The sequence below is a fragment of the Ursus americanus genome, chromosome 11, assembly GCF_024610735.1.
Source record: "Ursus americanus isolate L20-20 chromosome 11, mUrsAme1.1.p, whole genome shotgun sequence".
NCBI lineage: Eukaryota > Metazoa > Chordata > Mammalia > Carnivora > Ursidae > Ursus > Ursus americanus.
The window spans coordinates 20,715,549-20,741,786 of NC_142137.1; the positions used below are offsets into that span (position 1 = coordinate 20,715,549).

At 33.6% G+C, this 26,238-nt stretch overlaps 1 pseudogene; it reads left to right on the forward strand.

Moving 5' to 3' along the window:
* Positions 1-26,238, forward strand: part of LOC123798581 (cerebral cavernous malformations protein 2 homolog) — a 96,482-nt pseudogene that overhangs the window by 17,264 nt on the left and 52,980 nt on the right.

A 26,238-nucleotide genomic window follows, 5' to 3' on the forward strand; every position in this document is an offset into this window, starting at 1 on the left:
TTTCCCCCAGATCACACATTTAGAGACAGTTAAGATAAAAAATTAACACATACACACGCACACACATATATATACACACATCATGAAGAAGTTTAGTTGAGTTAAAAACATTTTGAAAAACATGTATCTGGCCAATGATGTTTTCAATGGCAAATTCAGACAAATGTATTTCTTTATTTGATATACATTATATCAGTTTCAGGCATACAACATAAAGATTGAATATCTGTATACATTGTAAAATAACCACCATAATAAGTCCAGTTAACATCTGTCACCAACATAGTTATGAAAAGAATTTTTTTCTTGTCGTGAGAACTTTTAGGATATACTCTTTTACTAACTTTCAAACATGCATTATGATATATTATTAACTTAGTTACCATGCTATACGTTACATATCCATGACTTATTTATTTTAATAACTGGAAAGTTGCACATTTTGACCACCTTCACCATTTCACCCACTCTCTTATATCCCTCGCCACCCCCCCACACTTCTGGCAACCACCAATCTATTCTCTTTATTTTAGAGCTTGTCTTTTGTTTTTAGATTCCACAAATATGTGAGATCATATGGTGTTTGCCTTTCCCTGATTCACTTACTTCACATAGTATAATGCCCCCAAGGTCCATCCATGATGTTGCAAATAGCAAAATTTCATTCTTTTTGTGACTGAATAATATTTCATTATAGATAAATATATATGTATTTATATATATTTATCCTCCATTTTATTAATGTGGTATATCATATTGATTGTGGATGTTGAATGATCCTTGAATCACTGGAATAAAACCCATTTGATTATGGTGTATGATCCTCTTAATATATTTTGAATTTGGTATGTTAATATTCCGTTGAATATTTTTGTGTCTATATTCATTATTTTTCTGAAATTTTCTTTTCTTCTGTTGTCTTTGGTTTCAGTAACAGGGTAATGTTGGCCTTGTAAATGAGTTCGGAAGTGTTACCTCCTCTTATATTTTTTGGAAGAGTTTGGGAAGGACTAATATATTCTTTGAATGTTTGATAGAATTCACCAGTGAAGCCACTGGTCCTGGACTTTTCTTTCTTAAGAGGTTTTTAAAATTATTTTTCAATCTCCTGCTAGTAATTGGTCTGTTCAGATTTTCTTTTTCCTCACGATTCAGTCTTGACAGGTTGTATGTTGCTTGGACTTTATTTCTTCCAGATTGTCAAATTTGTTGGTGTATAATTGTTCATAGGAGTCTTTTATGATCCTCTGCATTACTGTGGTTATCTGTTGTAATGTCTCCTCTTTCATTTCTGATTTTATTTATTTGGTTACTCTCTTTTTCTTGGTGAGTTTAGCTAAGGGTTAATGAATTTTGTTTATCTTTTCAGAGAATCAGCTTCTAGTTTCAGTACCTTATTCTATTGTCTTTTCAGTCTCTCATTTATTTCTGCTCTGACCGTTGCTATTTCCTTTCTTTCACTTTTGGCTTTGTACATTTTCTAGTCCCTTGAGGTGTAAAGTTAGGTTGTTTATTTGAGATTTCTCTTATTTTTTGATGTAGGCATTTATCAGTATAAAATTCCCTCTTAGAACTGCTTTTGCTGCATCCCAAAAGTTTTGTTATGTTGAATTTCCATTTTCATTTTTCTCAAGGTATTTTTCCTCTTTTTTGATTTCCTCTCTGACCCATTGGTTGGTCACTAGCATATTGTATAACCTATACATATTTGTGGAGTTTCTAGTTTTCTTCCTATAATGATTTTTAGTTTCATAGCTTTGTGGTCAGAGAATATGCTTGATATGATTTCAGAATTCTTAAACATATTCAGATTTGTTCTGTGGCTTAACGTGTGACCTACATCCTAGAGAATGTTCCATGCACACTTGAAAAAAATGTGTATTCTGTTGCTTTTGGATACAATGTTCTGTAGATATCTTTTAAGTCCATCAGGTTTAATATGTCATTTAAAGTCAATGTTTCTGCATTGATTTCCTGTCTGGTTGATCTATTTACGATTGGACATGGACTATCAATGTATCTACTATTATTGTATTGCTAATTCTCTCTTTAGGCATGTTAATATTTGCTTTATATATTTGGTGCTTCTATTATGGATGCCTAAATATTTACGAATGTTATATCTTCTTGTTAGATTGACCCTTTTATCATTATGTAATGCCTTTCTTTGGCTCTTATTACAGTCTTTGTCTTAAACTTTATTTTGTCTGATGTAAGTATAGCTACCCTAGCTTTCTTTTGATTTTCACTGCATAAGATATCTTTTTCTGTCACTTCACTTTCAGTCTGCGCATGTCCTTATAGCTAAAGAGAGTTTCTTATAGGCAGCACATAGATGTGTCTTGATTTTTATCCATTCAGCCACTCTGTGTCTTTTGATTGAAGAATTTACTTCATTTACATTTAATGTAATTATTGATAGGTATGCCATTATTGTCTCTTGTTAATTGTTTTCTGGCTATTTTGTGGTTCCTGTATGTTCCTTTCTTCTTCTCTTACTCCCTTCCCTTAAGGTTTGATGATTTTCTTGAGTGGTATGCTTGGATTCCTTCTCTTTATTTTTTGTGCATCTACCACAGGTTTTTGCTTTGTGGTTACCATGAGGCTTACACATAGCAACTTATATTTATAACAGTCTATTTTACGTTGATAACATAATTTTGAATACATTCTTGCACTACATTATTTTCTCTCCCCCACCATGTTCTATGTTTTTGATGTCATAGTTTATATATTTTTAAAATGTGATATCAAAAGCTACCAAACTTTTAAGGAAAAAATAGCACCAATTCAACCACATTATCATTTATAAAATAGAAAGGAAAGTAAAGCATTTTATTTGGCCAGCATTACTCCAATAGCAAAACTGCACAAGAAGAGTATTAAATGAAACAAACAAAAAAATAACAACAAAACAAAAATTCAAATAACAAAAGAGAAAGTGTAATGGATGTAGATACAAAAATTCCCCACAAAATATTAGAAAATTGAATCCAGCAATACATAAAAGAATAATATATCATGACCAAGTGAGATTTATCTCAGGAAAGCTAGCAGGTTCAATATTTGAAAATCTATCAATAACATAATCATATTCATAGTCTAAAAAAACAAAAAGGACATTATCATATCAATTAATACAGAATGAGTTTGACAAAATTCAACACTCAACACTCTCATCAATCCAAAAATAGAACTTCTTCAACCTAATAACAAATACCTACAAAAAAAATCTTAGTGATAACATAATTAACAGTAAGTGACTGTATGCTGTTCTCTTGGGGTCAGACACAATATGTCCTTGCTCACCATTCTTATTCAATATTGTACCAGAAGTGTAGGTCAGAGCCATAAGGCAAGGGGAAAAAAAAGTAAAAGTCGTACAGTTTGAAAGAAAGACCTAAACTGTCCCTATTTAGAAAAACAACTTTCTACATAGAAAATACCAAGGAATCCAGGAAAAAAGAAAGAAAAAGAAAGAAAGAAAGAAAGAAAGAAAGAAAGAAAGAAAGAAAGAAAGAAAGAAAGAAAATCCTCCTAAAATTAATGAGTTTAGCAAACTTACAAAATAGACTAGAACACACACAAATCATACGTCTAAATGCTAACAAATACATGCCAAAATAATAATTAAAAAAAAACCAATCTAGCACAGATTTTTTTGTTGTTGTTCAGAATTCAACTTTACAAAAAAAATCTATAGGCACCACATGCTAAAAATCGAATATGTAATGAAATTAATGAAAAAGACCTTAGTAATGTATATGGATTAATTATTCTTGACTTGAAGGTCTACACCTAGTACTGATGTCAGTTCTTTCCAACTTTTTATCTATAAAATCGTAAGGATTATGTACATATTTACAAGCTGACTATAAAATCTATATAAAAAGCCAAAATAGGGAGACTAGAATAACATAGCTAAAAATAGCCATCTGATTACTGATTTCCTCTACAGGAATAAAGGCAGTGTTACATTGGTAAAGGAGAGGAACACATAAATGAATGTAATAAATTAGAAAAAATGGAAATATGCCCACAAAAATACAGCCAAATTAATTTTTGACAAAAATGCAAAAGTATTCTAGTAGAGAAAAGAAAAATCTTTTCAGTAAATGGTGTAGAATAACTGGACATAAATATTCAAAAATAAACTTTGATTTAATCTTCATAATGTATATAAAATTAATTCAGTGGATCATTCATGTAAATTTATAAAGTAAAACAATAACTTTTTAGAATAAAATATAGGAAAAAATACTCATGATTTTGCACAAATTAATACCAAAGCCACAAACTATGAAGGAAAAAATCTTAATAAATTAAATTGCATTAACATTATAAAAATTTTATTCTCCTAAAGATAATGTTAAAAAATGAAAAGTTAAGAAACAATTTTTTTTGCAAAAAAACATATCTGACAAAAATTGTATAGAGAATATAAAAGATCTTCAAAAGCTAATAGGAAGAAAAATTTAAAATGTTAGTAACTTCAGTGAACTGGACAGAGTGAGGCCCTCCATAAATTCTCTCCTCTGGTAAAAATTGTCAGAATGAGCTTTTTCAAAACTCTGGAGATTAACCAAAGACTTGCGGCAATCTGAAGAATGTTTATGAAAAATAAAAGTCGGTATTCTATTATCATAAAGCAATAAAAATAGAAACAAATAATCTTCCAGTCTCTAAAACTACACAGAAAAAAGTAAAGTTTAAATAACTTTTATCCTAACAAACATTAAAAATAATAGATATGTTAAAGTAATAAAAGCAGATAATTTATGCAGCAAAACCCATGAGATGTTATTAAGTACTGAAGAATAATGAAAATAAGCTAAAATATAACAATTTTGCAGAAATAATAAAACAAGAACAAATGAAAAACAAGATAGAAAAATAAAGATTAATGTAGAAAGAAATGTATTAGTAGGAAGAATATATATGAACTGAAATATTTAAACACTATTCCTCCTCCACAAATAAAATTGAGGAGGAAATTTTAAAAATTTATTATAATAAAATTATAAAGATGATTTAGTCAAAATTATAAGTCACAATTTATAATTCACAATTATATTGTAGTAGTTTGAAAAATTATTATAAAGTTATCTACAGGATTATAAATTTAAAATGGGAACAAAAAATAAATATCTTAATATAAACATAACTAAACCTAGAATTAATTGTTCCTACAGCCTCTTGCTCCATTTGTTTCCTTAGAAACATTGTTTCTATATATTTAAGGATGAGTTACAAATCATGCAAAGAGGTTTAAAGCCAGTGAATTAATCATATGAAATTATTAAAACACTGATATCAAAACTTGACATTTATTGTACAAAAATGTCTACAAAAGCTATTTTATTCCAAACTATTAACAATAATCAGAGCTACCATTTTGGGGCATTTACTATGTATCACTCACTGCATTAAGACCTTTATTCATATTAACTCCTTTAATTTTCATATTTGGCCTCTGATAATAGATACTATTTTTATCCACATTTTACAGATGAGGCATTTGAATTACAGGAAAGTGAAGTTACTCATAGGCATAAAGTGAAGTAACTGGATTATGAATCCAGAAAAATATGGTTTCAGAATTCTTACTTTTACCACCTATGATTGTTTATTTTATTTTATGTGTTAACTTGGCTAGATTACAGTACCCAGGTATTTGGTTAAACGTTATTCTAGATATTTTTTTTTTTTGTTTTTATTATTAACATATAATGTATTATTTGTTTCAGGAGTACAGGTCTGTGATTCATTTCTGTGAAAGTAATTTTTAGACAAGATTAACATTTAAATCAATAGACTTTGAGTTAAGCAGATTATCCTCCATAATGTGGGTGGACCTTATCCAATCCAAGGCCTTAACAGAAAAAAATGACCTCCCTGGAAGAGGAGGAAATTTTGCCAGAAGACTGTCTTTGGACTTGAACTGAAACTCCTCCCTGGATCTCTAAGCCACTGGCCTACCTGAGGATTCTGAACTTGCCAAGCCTCCACGGTTGTGTGAGAAAACTCCTTAAAATTTCAGCCAACGAATCATCTCCCCCTCCTCCCAGCTTTCCTTTGCATTACTGTAGTCCAGGACTGATGTATTATCTGCTATGAAATTTGGCTTCCTATTACCAGTGGGAATAAGAGGATTTCAATAGCGCAGACTAAGTGGTAACACTTAATTGTAAAAGGAATGATAGACGTGATGGATAGCAATGCCAGAATATAAACCAGGGGAACTTGACCTACAGGGATTTGTGACAATTTAAAATAAACCATGGTTCTTCAGGAGACAAGAAAAATATGGACCCCATACAAGTAGTTCTTGACATCTATAACCAGAAAAGATCAGGACCTCTAGCTGTGTCAGTTGACAATTACAAAGCACTATCCCATGCCCAGCTTCTAGATACAAACCACTTCTGAGACCTAGAGCTCATTGATTTAATGGAAGGCTAGATCTCCTTGAAGAAGGACCCTACAAAACCACAGGAAGTATGCATCACAGTGGTCAATAATTTTTCTCCACAGGAACTACCACCATCTTTCATAGTAACTAAATACTAGAAAGGTCAAGTCTTCACAGGGCCATTGGATGCAGAGTGTGAGCGGACACTGAACTGATACCAGGGAATTCAGAAGTCATCCATCAATCCTCATTGTCCCTTTGGCCTCTGTTTAGAGTGATAATTCAAATACCAATCCAAGTCCATCTCACAGTTTTTCAACAGGTCTGTGAATCTAGGGTATTTCTATGGTTTCTGAAGGCATGATCAAGATGGATACACTTAGGCACTCTCAGAACCCTCATTTCGGTTCCGTAACTTGTGGATTTCAGAGTCATTTATGGTAGGAAAGGCTCAAAAGAAGCCCATGATACCTCTGATCCCCACTCAAAATCCCCATTGTCCCAAGAGCAACACTAATTAGAATGGCACAGTGTAGTGCAAACTACTTAGACTTTTAGGATGCAAGGATGATAGTTTCTGTCATATTCTCACTTAATTCAATACTTTGGTCCCTGCAAAAGCAGATATTGATCATAGCAGAGGAGACAGTCTATTTTTAACCTTAACTATGTGATAGTCCCAGTTCTAGTGAATTTAGTGTCTTTTTTAAAACATGCCCCACAACTTGAGCACTTGCCGAATGGCTACTGATGTGTTCCTATCAACCTCAATCCAGAAGGGAAATCAGAAGCTATTTAGGCTCCCTTAGGACAGAGAGCAGTACACATACATTTAGCCTCAGAGCTATATTAATTTTTCTTTTTTCTGTCATAATAAAGTTTGAAGGCTAGATCCTATGGACAATGTACAGAACATTCATTCCTATCCTCCATATTGATAATATCTGAATCGATTTTGGAGCTCTGAGCAGGCCAAGAGCAAGAGAGAAGCCTGTATCTATTTCAAACTATGGTACTAAGTAGTAGTGTCACTTGAGTCATACGGTTCTGTAGATGCCATGACCCGAGATACTTCTAGGGAAAAAAGGTACTATGTGGAATTTCTGGCCAATTTAGTAAGAACTTGCAGCATAGACTTCTGGGATTCTTTAGCAACTCTATGCTGTGTCCTGCAGAGAATTATTCTTCAATTGAAAAACAGTTTGTGAATCTATCACAGACTCTAAGCCCCTGGCATTAGTCTTGAGACATTAGGTAACAAGAGGGCTCGGAGATGCTCATCACAAATACATATTTTCCAAAACACCAGATAATAAGTTTGAGTGCCTCAAACCAATTTATTATATAACAAACATGGTGTCCTTGGGTAAAGCTCAGGCAATTAAAAAGAGCAAAAGCGTATTAATAAACAGGTGTCCTAGACCCACTTTTTACATACCACTATTGCACTGGTGTTTATCCTTCTCACTTTAAAGGTAGTTGCCTAAGACCAGATATCAAAGAAAGAAAAATACTAGTTCCATTTAATGGCTAGGCTAGCTCAGTGTAATGCTATGAGCTAAATATAGACTGTTTCAACATTACTGGCCTAGAACCAAGGAATGGAAGTTATAATAGCGCCTCTCAGTACACCCTGAGGAACTTATCCCCCACATTTTCAACTGTTAAAAAATTCCTTTTTAATTTGGCTTCTTGGTTTTGATTTCCTGGGGAAGAGTTTTTCTACCTGGAAATACAGTAATGGTTCAACTAAACCTATATCTGTTGTCTGGTCACTTTGGGGTATTTATGCCAGGCAAAACAAAGTTGTTCCAACATTAGTAGGGACAGTTGACTTTCATTATCATGATGAAATATAGCTATTGCCATAAAATCAAGACAAGGAAGAATACGGCTGCACCTTAAGAGACTTACTGATGTGCTTGTCTATGCTTCCATATTTGGAGCTCACCATAAAGAGAAAATTACAGAAACAATGACAACTGACAACATCACAGTTGTCTTGGAGATAAAGTCAAGATTGAATGGTCTACTGCATTCCCACCTAGGAATTTCATTTTAACACCATCTTTACACATTAAAAACTAAAATGAAATCCTTGAAGTTAAATAAAAAATATTGAGGCAGAGATATAGAGTATTTGAAGATTATTCTAGGATTGGAGATTAATATGTACACACATAAGGAAAATCTGAAGCAAGATCAATAGTCCATTTGAACTTCTATAGAGTAAATAGTTTAAACAAATTTAAAATGAATTGGCAAATTAAACAGATTCAATTTTCCTGATAGTCAACAAACTAAAGCAGCACTCTCCACATTGTATAGCTTTCTTAGGTATAAATGTGATTAATATATGTAATACCAAGTCAGTTGGGGTTCATTTAATTATTAGCTTTTGTCCGATACCGTGAAAAATATTTTCCTTAGGATAAGATTTATAAAATTTAAGTCTCCTAGACTATTTTGTTTCTAAAAGATACAAGCGTAAATTTCTGCTCTAACATGTAAGTAGTGAGGAAGCAGCACTCTCAGCCTCACAATAAGATAAAACTAAACAAGCTGCAAAATAACTCCTTAAAGATTCATCAGATAATCAAGGCCACAAGGTAAGCTATTGCCCCCAAAACTGCAGAGAGAGGCAGATATAGAGAACCATAGAGAATAACTTACCGGTAGCAGAAGCCACTGTTGGTGCCAGTGTCAGTAGGTTAACTTACAGTGTGCTTGAAGAACTGCTGGCAGCTCAGTGTGGAGTATCTTGGAAGTTAAAATCTCTGGGAAGCTCAGTGTTAGGAGACCCCGCACACCTTCACGAGCTTCACCTCCAGGATTCCCACTTGCTTCTCCCTGTGAAGAATGAAGGAAAATCCCTTAGTGCTTCCTGAATACTGTCTTGATTACTGTAGCTTTATAATAATATTTGAAATTAGGTAGTCCGAGACTCAAATTTATTCTTCTTTTTGAAAAATGGTTTTGGCTATGGAAAAACAGTTATGGAAATTTAAGGTCCTTTGATTTTCCATATACATATTATAATCAGCTTGTAAATATATCCAAAGTATATGGTAAGGTTTTGATTGGAATTCCATTGGATCTATGGATCAAAATGGGGAGATTAACACATTAGCAATATTGAATTAAAGCCTTTCCTCCTATTTAACTAGGTGTCCTATTTCTTTCATAATATTTGGAATTTTATTTTTTTTATTTTTTTCCAATTTTATTGAGATATAATTGCCTGATAACCTTGCATAAAGATTAAAGTGTACAACAAAATGATTTGCTATATGCATACATTGCAAAACGATTACCAAAATAAGTTTAGTTAACATTCGTTACTTCAACATTTATAATTTTTTTCTCCTAAGGTATACTTTTCCAATTTTTAAATATACAACACAGTATTGTTCTCTATAGTCATCATATTGTACATTATATTCCCAAAACTTATTCATCTTATTGAAAGTTGTATCTTTTGACCACTTTCACCCAATTCTCCTACCATCCATCCCAGACTTCTGGAAACCACCATCCTGATCTCTGTTTCTATGAGTTTTTTTAGATCCCACATAAAAGTGAGGTCATGTAATATCTGTTTTTCTCTGTCTGGCTTATTTCATTTAGCATGATGTCTTCAAGGTTCATCCATATTGTAAAAAATGGCAGAATTTCCATTTTTAAATGGCTGAATAGTATACACATGTAAATATATATAATATATATGATATGTAATATTTTGTAGCACTTTATCCATTTGTCTGTTGACAGATTTAATGTTTATTCTATTTTTACAGAAAGTGTGCTAGAAACACTTCTACCAGATCTTTAAAATCATGGTGGAAGATGAAAATGTATATATATATATATATACACATTTTAATTAGTTTATATATCAAGACAATATATATATACATTTTAATTAGTTTATATATCAAGACTGAAACATTGATGTAGCTCATCAGCCATATATAATTGAATTCAATGAACTTTGTCTATTAAGACAATTGTTCCCTTTTGTTTACTTTTGTAAGTAATTTCTTTCATGGGCTTCACTTAGATTGTTGTAAAATCTTATGGTTTGTAAAATGGGAAACCTAATCTTAAAATATTCCTATATGGTAGGAGTAGTCTCATTTTTAGATGAAAAAATCAATGCTGAAGGAGGAAAAATTTCTGACAGTTTACCTAGAAAATGTGCATTGAAGTTTGTAAATAAACTACTGCTTCCAAAATCCATGTTTTTGTTCCAAACCTACTCTATGCCTTATGTAATAGTGCACTATAAACATTATAATAAAAATGAAAACTGAAGTTAATGGCATATTTATAAAATTGATTAATATACAATTAATTAACAATGAAACTTTATCTGTTATTGTGAGTCATTTTAAGATATACAGTTCTCCATGGATGAGAAATGGTTTAATCTATATATTAGAATACCATTCTTTATGTCATGAATATTGGTCTCCAACATAATATATTTATATGAATTTCTATCAATGTGAACTACTTTATCATTGACAAATGATGGTCTATCCAAGAAATTAGTACTTAGAAGATAAAGATATAACTATTTTAGCCCATTGCCTTCTTACTAGGGAAAATAAAGATTAAACTGTAATATTAAATTCTTTAGTGTTGAATAGATTAATTACTAAAAAAAGAGGAAATATTTTCCTAGAATTTTATTCTAAATATTCTTCCATGTTACTATATTACTCTGCTAGATATCAAGCCAAGTCCCCAAGAAAAGCACTTAACAGTTTCACATTTCACTGACAAGTGTTTTATATGGTTACTTTAAATCATAGCAGGATATTTGGCATTAAACAATTTTATCTTGGCTTGAGAATTAACCAACAGCTGAGAACTTTACCTGTAATCTCATTCAATGTGATTTTAATGGACTAGCTCATGGTGGGAAAATGCCATCACAATTAAAATGAATCTTCTAGGTTTATGAATCCTTGTGGAAACTAACGTAAGAAGGATATCAATGGAGGTTACAAAGAATATTTCAAACTTGAAATTGTCCAAAATACTCTGAGTATGTGACATCTTTTATGAACTCTTAGGGTTTATCATATTTTCTATTTTAACCTATAATAATCATCAACTAAATATTATATGGGTTTTTAAGGTTTTATTTATTTATTTGAGAGAGAGAGAGCGAGAGAGCAGGAGCAGGGGCAGGGGCAGAAGGGGAAGCAGGCTTCCCACTGAGCAGGGAGCCAGATGTGGGCCTCAATGCAGGGCTCAATGCGGGGCTCGACGTGGGGCTTGGGGCATGATTCCAGGACCCTGGGGTCATGACCTGAGAGCCAAAGGCAGATGCTTAATCAACTGAGCCACTCAGGTGCCCCCTAAATATTATGTGCTTTAGTAAGTGCTGTGGACCAAAGGCTAATGCTCTTCCCTTGAAGAGAGTTATTTGTACTTCAAGGCTCTACTCTCTCATGTATGGAACGCCACACCTAATAGTTTGTCAAAGTGCTCCTCATACTTTCACTTTGCAAAATATTTCCACGATAGTATCAAACTTCTGGATGAGAAACAATAAACACAATTCCCTACTTCTGGAGGGTTTCTAGAATTATAATTGAGACAGATTTCAAACCATTTTTTCCTCATGAAAATTTTAGCATAATGTATTACAAAAGATATTTAAAATTGTTTTAATGGCGATAGTTAATCCATTCTTTTCTCACTAAAATCTTAGCATAGCTTACTTCAGAAGAGTATTTAAAATTGTTTTAATGACAATAGCTATTGAGAGCATTAATAAATATACAGATTTTAATGAATTTATGATTGAAAGTTCATAAAGAATACCTTGTCTGAGGTAACACAAAGACAGGAAAGACAAGAAAGACAAGTTGGTGACAGAGGTCTAAGTCTGAGTTGTCCTATGTATTTAATTGGAAAGAAACCTGAGACCAGGGATAGAGATAGCATGTCTTGGACTACAATGAGGCAAATGAGGAACCCACAACACAGAATTAAAGGAGGAACCCTCAGATTCTTGCAAGTGAGTGCCTCCTAAAATTCTGTGCCCTAGACTCGTGGCTTGCCTTATCCTAGTTCTAGCCCTGAAAAAGTGAATTAAATAATGCAAAGATTTCCCAAGTTTGGATAGCTCAAAGGACTCACCATACTTCCCACAGAATAGTCACATAACACTTTTTATTTAAAAGTAAAAATTTGATGTAGCAATAGGAAGAGAATACAGGCAAGTGTGGGGGTCTGAAACATATTCAAGTATAATATCCCCAGGATCCTTAATGGCATATGAGCTAGGCTTCCATATCAATTGAACCATCAAGATCTGTGCAAGTAATATTGGCCTCATAAGAGCTCAAGACATAAATTAGAAAGGGGGTTTAAACACTCTGGCCATATAGTTTAACATGGATGTCTAATTGGCTACACCAGGTGAAAAACATCAGTAAACCCAACCCTGGAATGTGTCTGGAAGAATTTTAGACTTTAAACTGCATATTATAAATCCCATAGCTCTTATCTTGGCCAAGAGTCAAAGCCAAAATCCAGTATCCCCAGAGATGAGTAGAACTTTCCCAAACCAGCATGAATCTACTCTGCCCTACATAAATACCAATATGACTTCCTCCACCTTAATAGGGTTTGTATGTAGAACCATTTTAACAGATGCCATTTGGATTGCAAGTTAGTTTCAAACCAATCTTAAGCATGCAAGAGAGATCTCTACAGTCCTAGACTTGGCCCAAACCTTCTATCAGGGATAAATTAAAGCAACAAAAGCTGACTTTAGGAATTTGAATTCTCTGGATGTTTACCAAATTTTGTCTTTTCATCACTTTTGGTCCCTCCTCCACACACATATTTTTTACAAGTACTGAAGAATTCAGAATTTGAAAAACTTCATTGTTTAGCCCTTTGCATTATGTTTAAGCGATGTTGAACATTCAGCGGTCTGATTCTTAGTGTAGGTTTCTTTGGGATATGCTTCCCAAATCATATATTATCTTTGAGCTCTTATATTTATTTGCTTTTCATAGGTAAAAAGGAAAAGAAATATAGAAATTCACCATAACCAGTTTTAAATGGTTAGTAATCAAACAGGGCAAAGTATTTAGATAAAATGTCAGTATTTGTGAGGTAGTAACATATCAGGGGCAAAAATGGAATGCCATGAAAATTTCTCTACCGTTTATCTCTAATTTCCAATAGTATATGTAAAAAATACTCTGACAAATATCTTTATGTCATTGTCTATATCACTAAATTAGTGAAGCTTTGCTGAAAAATATACCATATTCTAATTTTAAAAGTAAAGCATTATCATTGAAAATATTCTGAATTTATATTTTATTCAGAGACATGACTGCATAATGAATTATTTATGCTTATCTGTTCAGATACATTTTTACTTTTTATTAACATACACGTAAAGCGGAAAATATTTCTGTCATAAAATAAGTTTTATCACAGAAATTTATAATGTCAAAGTGTACATTTACTATTATAATTATAGTGAGGTTACTAAAGTAAAAATGTAGCCATGGAAAAATATTTTGAAATTACATATTTCTGTAAAATTATTTAAGTAGTTGAAGTAGTTCTTCAATATTTAAATGATAATTAGTTTTGTTCATTAAATGAGCTGCTGCATACTCACAAATAAGTATACGCAATGTGATGAAAAAATTCATTGATATTATAAAATCAGAGTATAATGAATAATACTAAAGAAATACTCATAAATAGTACATTTTATTATAAATTCTTGGTAAATGATGTCAATAAAACCACAAAAAAGTTTTGGAAAGAGAAGGATTTTAAATGACTCACAAATATGTGTAGTAATGTGCTACTCTTGGACATATTATTAAGTGCTATCTTATGTTACATAAATATGTACCACTTAACATTATTTATTATAAATTTAATTTTATATGTTTACAATTTTATTTAAGCATTGTCAATATTGGATAATATTTTATTTTTTAGAGATGAATACATCTTTAACTTATAATTTTTATTAAAAATCTGAGTCTATATAGCAGAGGAGGAAAATAATCACTAGATATATGTTTACATTTTTTCATGAGAGAAAATGATATCTATTAATAACAAACATAAATTAAATAGAAGCTATAATATGTTGACATGGTTTTGAATTAATAGCACTTCATCCTTTCTCAGTTTTCTAGACTTGGTTATAGGGGGACCTCAGTGGAAGAAGAAACCATGCATATTATCCTCTTAAATAAAATTAAAACTGTATAAAATAATACCATTCCTATAAATGAATTTAAGGCACTTGGTAGTTCAGTTTTAATGACAAACATTAATTTATCAATTGTTTTCTATAAGAAAGTGTTTTCTTAAGTACTCTATATATTATTTCTTAACATAGAAACAAAGAGAAATTTAAATTTTCTACCATGATAAACATTGATATCTAAGAATATCTTTTTCAATTGTTACCCAAAATCTTTTTTTGTGTTCATAAGTGTGTTAGTTTTATTATGCCCAGAAATAAATTAAATCTGTATATCTAAAACAAGATTAAAAAAAAAGATTAAAGACAAAGCGGTACAGATTTCTTTAAAATGTGGAGTTTTTAACATTATAAACTACCAAACATACAAATTGCTATTAACCGTCTTTTGTATGTAAGAGCTGTCAAAATAGCTCTCCTTATAATTAAAGCCAAAGTTCTCCACTCTAAGACTAGGATAAAACACTAAATTAATACATGACTAATATATTAAAATTTGATGAATAAAATATACACTTAATCTCACTCAGTTTTGACGTGGAGCTGCATGGGGCGAGCCAGGCAAGAATGGCAAGAAGCCTGGAATTGTGTCACCACTTGAACAAGTATTCCCAAAGGTGAAAAATATAAAGATAAGCTCGGAAGACGGTGACGAAGAGGTGCCCTCCGCTCCCTGTGGTGCTGTCCTTGCCTGAGCGTGCTGGCCACACAGTGCTGAGCGACTGACTACAAGGAAGAGGTAAAGTACTTAGGTCTCCGTTAACATACATACCAAGGTACTTGAATGCCTCCAGTAGGAATGAGATTCTGCACTTTACAGACGGCGCAAAGCCCACTGGCTCCCCAATACTCGCGCAGGAGCACGGTGCTGTGATCAGCTTGTTCGCCCGCAACGCGAAGCTGGTCGGGAGGAACCAGAAGGACACCATTGCAGGGTCCCCCACTTCCGGGATGAAGCCTTGCATCTGGCGGTCCTGTAGGCAGCCCAGGACCATTTTCCCAGACAGAGTCCACGCGCGCCAAGTTCTAGGGGCCTCACCTCAGGCTCCCTGTCAGAAAAGCAGTTGAGGCCTGTGAAGGCCGGCTGCCTGGCAATCCTAGCTGCGGAACCGGGGTTGCTGCAGAAGAGGGGTGCTCCCTGCTCAGCCAAGTCTTCCGGATTGTTTCCACGGAGTCCACCGTCGACTTTCTGGGTAGAGCGTTGCTTTATTGGGCCTCCACATCCACCCACCACCTGTCCCTTCACAAAAACTGACATTCTCTCACAAAAGTGGACGTGAAGGATCCTTAGGAGGCGGAAGCCAGCTCTTTCTCTTTCGCCGAGTCCACACACACAGGTTGGGTCTCGCGCCGGCCCTTCTGCAAGCTGAGGTCTCCTCACTCTGGGACCAGCCCTGAGCGTTCTAAGCGCCATTGCTGCCGAGGGACTGCAGGGCTGCATGCTGACGGGGCGCACCAAGCTTTCGCCGCAGAATTCCAGCAAGGGGCCCACCAGGCTCTCGCTGCAGGGTTCTGGCAAGGCGTCTCGCGGCTGCACGACGAGCGCGAAAGGGCCTCAGGCCCCGAACCCGGCATCAACATGAGGCAGCTCTCCAGGAACAAGTCCAAGTTCGGACTGCTGCCTCCGCAGCCCTTCCTCCTTGAGGAGGACAGCCAGCAGCCTAACTTCCTGGAGACCATCTGAGCTAAGGACGGCCGCGGCATCTTCACGGTAAGAGATGGCCTGAGCGGCTCGCCGTCCCCACCCACGCGCTTCCTGGTTGTCTGGCCTTCTTGGGGAGAGGTCTCTTGGACCTCTGTGCGTCTGCCCTTTTTCTCTCTCTGGGCTGGGCCGGGAACAAGGGGCATAGGTAGTCCACTACTGTAAAGGAGCAGGTATACATCAAAAAACAGTTTGTCAAGCAACGTAAAATGATAATTCATCTTGTCATCATATTAGGCGACACTATACAGATATTTTCATTTTCTGCTGGATTGACTGAAATATTCTTTGTCCTGACATCTCCTTATAGAAATTATTTCTTATTACAGCCTACATAAAATATTTTGCAAACATATAAGGCTACATTTTTTAATCCAGTTGTTGAACAAGAATTCATTGAATGTTAATTATGTGTAAGGGTGGGTTCATTTAAAATAATTTTCTGATAGTCCCATAGATAATATCACAACTATACATATACAGTTGTTGACTTTTTCATTGACTAGCAATTTAGGTAAGGCTATCACAACTCTTTATTTCCAAGCTAACTGATGAGAAGTCAATAAGATTCCTAAAATGTAGAATTTATTTTTTATTGTTTTATTTATTTATTTATTTATTTATTTATTTATTTATTTATTTATTATGGGACTAGGCAGGTGACGTTATAGCGAAAGTGTCTTGGGTCCATAAAAAAGTGATTGTACTAGTTCAGACCTTGCATAAATTAATACATGAACAAGAGAAAGGTCCAAATTAGTCTTTTAAATCATGAAAGAGTTCACGGAACTATGTAACTGAACATTTTATAATTGGCTTCAGTCTGTGATTGTGACCAGAAGAGATTCACAGAGTGGAGAAGGTATAAAGTACATCTGCTTTTCTTTACTGAGATTCCTTTCGAAATCAGAAAATTTATGATAATCTATCATCAACTAGGAGGAAAGGCTTTTTATTGATACTTCTATTAAGATCTACCAAGGATCTTTTTCCTCTCCCAAATCAAGCCGGATAATTTTTTTCAATAAGCAAAACTGTTATTCCCTGGAGGTCCCTTTCCACAAAGGGCCTTCTATAAAATGTTCTGAATCTTCTGAAGGTGAGACAGGTCATGGCTTGGGAGGAATGACAGATAAATGAAATTCATACCAAAGCTCCATACTCCTATACCTTGACGCAAGTCCCCTGGAAAATTATATAAGTCATCATCCCCGCTAGCACAACATGTTCTTATTCTTACCTGTACTGTTCATTTGGACCAGCAGTTCCCCAGATTGGCAAATTCTAAAGAGATGGAAGCTGGGGAAAACTCTGACTTCTTTCAATGTATCTATAATAGTTATTTCTTCTTCTGATATTATTTTCTGTAGATAGTTATCTTCTGGTATGGATACATTTCTATATTTATAATAGAAATTTCTACTTCTATATGGTTTTGAATTAAGAAACTTGTTTATCTAATATTGAAGTGTTTGCTCTTTAACTTTTGCTTTTATGTTGACATTTCAAGTCATCTAAAGTATTGATTTTCAAAAATTCTTCTACTTCTAAGACATTCTGTAATCCTTTCATTGACCAGTCTGAATCATGCAGAAAATAGATTTGAACAAAAGTAAAAGAGCTACCTGTACTTCAGTGCCATGACAAATCAAGCCTTGGCCATAGATTACACAACTCCAGCTAATCCTAAAATGAGAGCTATGCTTCGTAAGAGAGCTTGGATAGAGCCATGTATTTAGCACAATACAAATTCACTGTAACTATTAGGAAAAAAATTCAAAGGTCGTAGTGAATCCATAATGACAGAATAACATCATGGGTCATTTACAGAGGACAGTGCACACCATAAGTCTATGTTAGAACGTCAAATTGAGTTTTTATTTAAAATTTCACTGTTACAAACTAACTTCTCAGTTTTCTTAGTTGGAGATTTTTAAAATAATTTCTTGTTTAGTAATACTATTTTGGAATAACTGCGAAGGTTAATTTAGGCCACTTTACTATTAGCATGAAGAATCAATCCATCAAAAGATTTTGAAAATGCGATAAAAACAATTTCATTCAATAAATAAGAAAACTCATATTCAGTGCATAAACTGAGGGAGAACAATGGTAAATTCAAAGTCAATAGTTTGGACAAACATATGAGAATAAAAATTAGGGTCAGTCGGTTAAGCATCTGCTCTTGGCTCAGGTGATTATCCCAGGGTCCTGGGATTGATCCCTGCGTCCGGCTCCCTGCTCGGTGGGGAGTCTGCTTCTCCCTCTCCCTCTGCTTTTCCCCCTGCTTGTGCGCGCTCTCTCTCTCTCATAAATAAATACAATCTTTAAAAAAGAAGAAAAATTTAAAAATGAAATAATAAAAAAGCATGGTAAATGGCAAATAAATAATATGCACAACTAAGTACAAACCTAGTTTTAATGACTATATGCCTAAAGTTTTAAATACTTTTTTCAAGAATTCTTATTTTTATTTTGTTCCATGCTTACATTTCAGAACTAATACAACAAAACCAAATAAGATTTTTGACTACAAAGATTCACTGTTTCACCATGATTTTTTTCTTTAATTTTTTTAAAGATTTTATTTATTTATTAGAGAGAGAGAGCAGGAGCAGGGGGAGGGACAGAGGGAGAGAGAGAAGCAGACTCCCTGCTGAGCAGGGAGCCCTATGTATTTGTGTGTTGGTGGGGGGAGGGCGGTGGTGTTTGATCCCAGGACCCTGAGGTCATGAACTGAGCTGAAGGCAGATTCTTAACCAACTGAACCACCCAGGTGCTCCCCACCGTGATGTTTTCTAATCAGAAGTCTGAAAATATTCAAACTATTCCAGGTGATAGCAGAAAGTGACAAAATTAGAAAACCAAAAATGGTAGACTGTCTTGCAAGTGATTTTAGATGCTGCTCTATTTTTTGCCAGAAATAAATTACCTTTTCAGAGATCATATGGAGTTACTCAAAACTCAAATGCTGGGATGCTTCCTAATTTAGCTAATTTAGATGGCATTATAATAGTCATATAGCTAATGATGTACATAAAGATAAAAAGTGATCTGTTTCTATGTGTTTAACACAAATTCAAAAGAAATATTAAATGATCCTAAGAAACCAGGTTAGAGCTGAAAGACAGTTGATATAAAAAATTAAATACTTTTCCTTGCCTTTTAACTGAGAGAAGTAGCACATCATGAATAAATTTAACAGACAAAAAGGTATGTTCATGTTATGAACGCTGCCATCAACACAGAAGAAAGATTTTTTCTTTCTTTTTCTTCAAGTTTTTATTTAAATTCTAATTAGTTAACATACAGTGTAATATTAGTTTCAGGAATAGAATTTAGTGATTCATCACTTACATATAACACCCAGTGCTCATCACAAATGCCCTCCTTAATTCCCATCACCCGTTTAGCCCATCCTCCTGCCCACCTCCCCTCCAGCAACCTCAGTTTGTTTTCTATAGTTAAAAGTCTCTTATGGTTTGCCTTCTTCTCTCTTTTTTTCTTCCTTCCCCTATGTTCATCTGTTTTGTTTCTTTTTCTTTTTTTTAATGTTTTTTTATTATATTATGTTAGTCACCATACAGTACATCCCCGGTTTCCGATGTAAAGTTCGATGATTCATTAGTTGCGTATAACACCCAGTGCACCATGCAATATGTGCCCTCCTTACTACCCATCACCTGTTTTGTTTTCTTAAATTTCATAATATGAGTGAAATCGTATGGTATTTGTCTTTAACTTATTTGGCTTAGCATAATACACTCTAGCTCCAACCACATCATTGCAAATGGCAAGATTTCAAGATTTCATTCTTTTTTATTCATATACCTATATGAATAAACACACACACACACATACACACCCCACATCTTCTTTCCTATTCATCAGTCAGTGGACATTGGCCTCTTTCCATAATTTGGCTATTATTGATAATGCTGCCATAAACATCAGGGTGCACGTGCCCCTTTGAATCAGTATTTTTGTATCCTTTGGGTAAATACTTAGTAGTGCAATTGCTGGGTCATAGGGTAGTTCCATTTTTAACTTTTTGAGGACCTTCTGTGCTGTTTTCCACAGTGGCTGAACCAGTTTGCATTCCCACCAACAGTGTAAGAGGGTTCCCCAGAAGAAAGATTTTTTTTCTATTGCATTTAAAAGAAAAAAATAGGCATGATGTACCTTAGGTAATTATTAGTTTTAATAAAATAAATTTTTAGAGTGGCTTACAATTCAGGGATATACTGTTTAAGAAAGCAATGAACAAAACTGAATAGAGAGGATAAAATGAAACTAACATATGAAGGAAAAGTTATCTAATAAAAATAAATTCAAAACAAAAATATCAATGGGAACTAAAAAGAACATCTAACATAATGTATGTCACATAAGAGCATTAATTTACTAAGTAATATAGCTTTGATGGGCTCTAAATTAGTGAAATGAGGACGAATCTGAAAACTGCACAATCATAGGAGATAACTTTAAATACTATCCTCAGAAAAAGGTAGGCAGAGTTAAAATAAATGAAGTCGTAGAGGACAAATGCAAAGTTTGGACTGTCATGCACATAAGAAATCCCAGGAAAAGCCATATATGCAGTCCTGAAAACGAACCATTAAGTTCCAAACAGGAAACATTTTACAACACATGTTCACTGACCGGAATTCACTGGTGTTAGAATTAACAACAAAGTGGTGGCCAAAGGAAAATAAATCTTCCCATTCAGATATTTAATGTAAGAAAAGGCAAAAGCCAAATATTTATTTAATGCAAAAATAAAATCAAAACATACATTGAAATGTTTAGAAACAAGTCAAACTATATTACAAAGCTTGTGTGAAAATGTATAAACTTAAATGTTTGTTGAAAATTATGAAAACAAAATTATGTATGTATGTGTATATATGTGTGTGTGTGTATATATATATATATATAAAACCATGTGCCTCAAAGTTTGGTATACATATATACATATATATCTATATGTATATAAGAAATATATATTTGTATGTATATTTAAATATAGGTACATGGTCACATTATTGGCACTTAAGTGTTGAATGGATAAATTAGACTAAAGAGCACTCACTGTAGACAGAAAGTACAAGAATGTTAATACTTAAAGTTTTATATTGGTAGAGAATAACACACATATAAATTTTGGAGTTTAGAGAAAGTTCATTTTAGTGGAAGTTTCCGAGAGGATAATTTCACAATATAGAGGCATAACAGGGAAAGCTGTGTTAATTTTCTGTTTTTTTTAATTGAAAAGTGAGTATAATATTAATGATAATAGTCACTGCAATGTATTCAGTAATAAACTGAACCATACAATGTACTTATTCCTGTATATATGATCTTTGATTTAGTTTGTTCAGAAATTCCTGAAAAAGAAAGTTCATACACATCTAGAAAAAGACTGATTGTCTTATGATACAGGTAGCAATCCAAACCAGTTTTAAGCCTATTTATTCAATAAGCAAAAACTTTCCTTACTGAGTATACTTTTCCATACTGACCAATCAATTACAGCTCCTCATTTATCAAAGTTAGCCAATATCAGACTTACTCCAATAGATACACCTCTGAGTGCCAACCAATTAGCAATTAGTAACCAATTAGTCTTACCTGAGTAATCATGCTTCTACAGATTGTGTCATCCTACTGATGCATTTGAAAGTCCACTGATGCCCAAATCTTACTCTTCCTAAAAAAAATTATATAAGATGAGCAATTTGTTCTACTCAGATTCAGAAACTATACTTATATGACATACCTCTTGCTTAATATAATAAGCAATAAATTTAGCTTCATCTTCTTATTTCAGATACTGAGTAGTAGTCTCATTATCTTTTGACATTCCTAAGCCATGTATTTTTTTTTTAAGATTTTGTTTATTTATTTGAGAGAGAGAGAGAGAGCTAGAGAGAGCATGAGTGGGGGTGGGGGAGAGGGAGAAGCAGACTCCCCGCTGAGCAGGAAGCCAGATGTGGGGCTCAATCCCTGGATTCTGGGATCATGACCCAGGCAGACGCTTAACTGACTGAGCCACCCAGGCACCCCTATTATATTCATTTTTACAGAAAAGAAAAATGAGGATCAGAAAAGATAAGCAACTTGTTTCAGAGATAATACTATATCAATGTTGTAACATTGATCATATTTTAAATATAATTACTTAATCACTCTAATATATTGATATGGGCATGTCCTTGATAAATGCACTTTATCTAGGATTTCTAAAGAAGGATATCCAGTCACCAAATCATTTAAAAGGGTGAAAAACAACAAAACAGAGGAAGAGATAGGAATAGAGGGACGTATCAAAAAAACATAAAAAAAAAAAACAGAAGACATCAAAATTAGAAATAAGTATATCTATTATAAAAAAATAAAAAACAGAAGACATCAAAATTAGAAATAAGTATATCTATTATAAAGACTTATAAACTAAAAGTGAAATGCTTTCAGTTTTTCTTTAATAACATATGCAACCACAAAATACTTATAAAAGACAAACTTGATAGGTTAAATAAGTGATGGGGATTAAGGAGTGCACTTGTTGTGATGAGAACCAGGTGTTGTATGGAAGAGTTGAATCGCTATATTGTACACCTTAAACTAGCATTATACTGTATGTTAACTAAGTGGAATTTAAATTAAAAAATTAAAATAAAATGGCAAAATAGTCATACTTGGTGGATAGAATGAAGTAATAAAATTGAAGTGAATATTAGTTTGACATCATTAGACAATTTGTGTTAATATAAGATAAAAATCTCAATAAAGATATTATAGTTATGAATATTCAGTTAAAAACATCACACTAAGGAAATATTTTTAAATCTCAGGAGGAAACTGAAGGTACATATTTCAGATGAGTTTTTATACACTAATAGGTATGAAAATGATACATGGTTAATTAACTGATAATTTAATATGATATGCTTTCTGTAAATTATAAAGGAAAAAAGGTGTCTAGAGGATTTTTTATAAAATATAATTGGGGTTTTTAATAAACTTTAATTGGATACATAGGTTTTCTCTATACACAATTCCGATAAAAAAAATAGTGAATGTATATTAAAAAGGAATAAATCTGCAAGGATTGATATATGAAGCATGTAGAGATGACCACAGATGAGAAATGTCAACCAAGTTTGCAAGAAGAAAAGTAGATGTACACATAATAAATGATAAAGGGTTTATGTATATCTCCCTGCCTGAGAAGTGCCTGAATGAGTGGCTAGTGGGTAGAGAATGGTCCAAGAATCTTGTCGATTCCTTCCACAGAATTCCTTAAAAATGCTCAGTGATTTAGGGCCAATGTACCATTCTGAAAATATATGTGCGAGGGAGAGTTGCTGGAAGACTGCTTGAAAGTGTATGAAGGGAATTGATAAACCCTGTCACTACCTTATCAAGGGAATGTCTTCCTCCACTCCTGCTGAAAAGAAATTTACTTCTTAGGAAAGGGGAATCAGCAAAATTGTCCTGGGCCTACTAAATCCTGATGAAGGTGGGAAGAGGTGCCTTATTTCATGAAACTCTTTTTTTCTCACTAACTCACTAACCACATTAAGCCAAATTTAGAGTTCTCTTCCGGAAATGGGCTGCAGATAGAGATGTTGGTGTAGATGGAGGGGAAAATGGCTGCTCCATATAAAGCAGCCTGATCTCATTGTATACAGTGGATTTAAAGGCCTATCTGTTGACAAACTCTATTCACACATCTGAGCTTTCTATCAGGTTTTTTATAAGAATGCTAGTTTATAAGAATGAAAAAATAATCACAAAGAATCATCAGATGTTGAAGGAACACCTAAAAAAAAAAAAAGACATTGAAACAGCAATAGAAAAGATGCATAACACATTTGAATAATATATAACTATATTCTTGCGTGTATCCTGATAATAAGAATAATTGTATTATTAGAGATTTTACAGCCCTGATTAAAACATGCCTTTTATACCACACCACAACAGAAGGATCATCAACGTATATTTTCACATGGTATGAAAATTCATTGCATAAATTACAGTCATTAAGACCTATCGGATGGAAGTCTCAAGAAAACATTTTCCCATCTTGACAAGTTCATGTTATTCATTATTGAATGATGTATCAGGATGTTTCTGTCAGGTTTGCTAACAATATGTATTATTCTCCTTTGCAATCAATAATTTGACTGGCAGGCAACTCCCATAGAGAGAAAGGACATTTAACTGCTTGTTTTGCCAGGCTACGTCATTTAACTTCATCTTTCAAGCTTTTTTAATATGTCACAGTACAGAAAATGCCACAGAACAGTGCTTCATAATTAGCTTCCTATTTCCTTTTGGTATTTTTGCTTTTATGAGAGGTAGTATTTCTTGTTACAATATGTCATCCTAATACCTTGTAACCTCTTAAAGATTTTAAAATGTGTTTCCTTTTCTACTTTGAGAGAGAGAGGGAGTGTAAGGTATATTTTCAACATAATTAATAATCCCCAGACCCCCAAAAATATCTGCCTGTAATTGCCAAATATCAGGTCATAATATTTATTTCCAACATTCATTCAAGTCATGGTATTGTTAGGAAAAACCTTTTTACAGATTGTATGTATCATTATAATGCAATGGGTGAATTATGGTACCATTTTATTTTGCTTGCTCCAGCTCTAACCTTGAACTCAACACTAAGAGGTTCATATTTTGAAAACCATATTAAATTATTTTCCTTCAGGAATTTGATATCAGAAGAAAAAAATACAGGTGTGAAAAATCTATGGCTTATAAATCTGGGTTGATCATAGTTAATGGAGGTTTGGTTTTCCATTAGAGGAACATGTTGTAAATTAAATTGTTCTGAATCATTTATATCTTAGTTAAATGGTAAAACCTTATAAGAAGATGCTGATAGAAGTCATACTTCAAACTAGTAAATATAAAGGTATAAATGAATATGCATTCTGAATTAGTAATATCTTAATATTTCCATCACTACTATCTTAATGTGAATCATTGTCCTTGTTCATCTACATGACTAATGTCTCCCCTGTGTGCTATCCTGGCCCCCTATACACCACTTTTCATCAGCAGCCAGTTTTCTAATATGTTATCAGATCATAAAACTTCTTTCTTTGAACTTACCAAAGTATTTCTACAAACTTTCCATTTAGGTATGCTGTCAGGGTTGAACACTTTGTCTCTGAGGAAATATAGCTGAATATAGTGTGTAATAACCTAGCTGCACTTACTATCAGATGCAAGCTTTCGAGCTTTGACGTAGAACCCCACTCAATACTTCAAAACATCTGGGTGTTTATTGATTCCAGCTGTGAAGAATACAGTGGCTCTCCATGTGACCACATGTGGACAATCATTGAGCAAACTGGGTATTGACAAATATATCAAATCTGCAAGTGTTTTAGTGTGACAGATAAGAACACACCATGTCAGGTTATCAAGACCTTGAATTACAGCTTAGTAAATACGAAAACTACTGGGATAGCTTGTGGGGGCTCCATTGTATGCCTGGCAGAACTGGAACACATAATAATGAAGGTCTTGGTCCTGCTATAGTTTTATCAGGTTGGTGAGCAATAGTGATGAGCTTGATGCTAATTATGTATGGATACTTCCTGAATATTGTACTAAATCCTAGTGAAACTGAGGCAGATATTCATAAATACAGATACATTTTGTGGAGATGCTGTGTCTACTTTTCTGCTGTCCTGTCATCAAGGATGGGGTTCCATATTCAACAATATACAGCTTGTCAAATTTGACCTTTGGCCAAGCTGGCTGCCTGATCCTTGAACCCTGGACTACCGAAGGGTACCTGGAACCCATGAAGATATTGAGTTG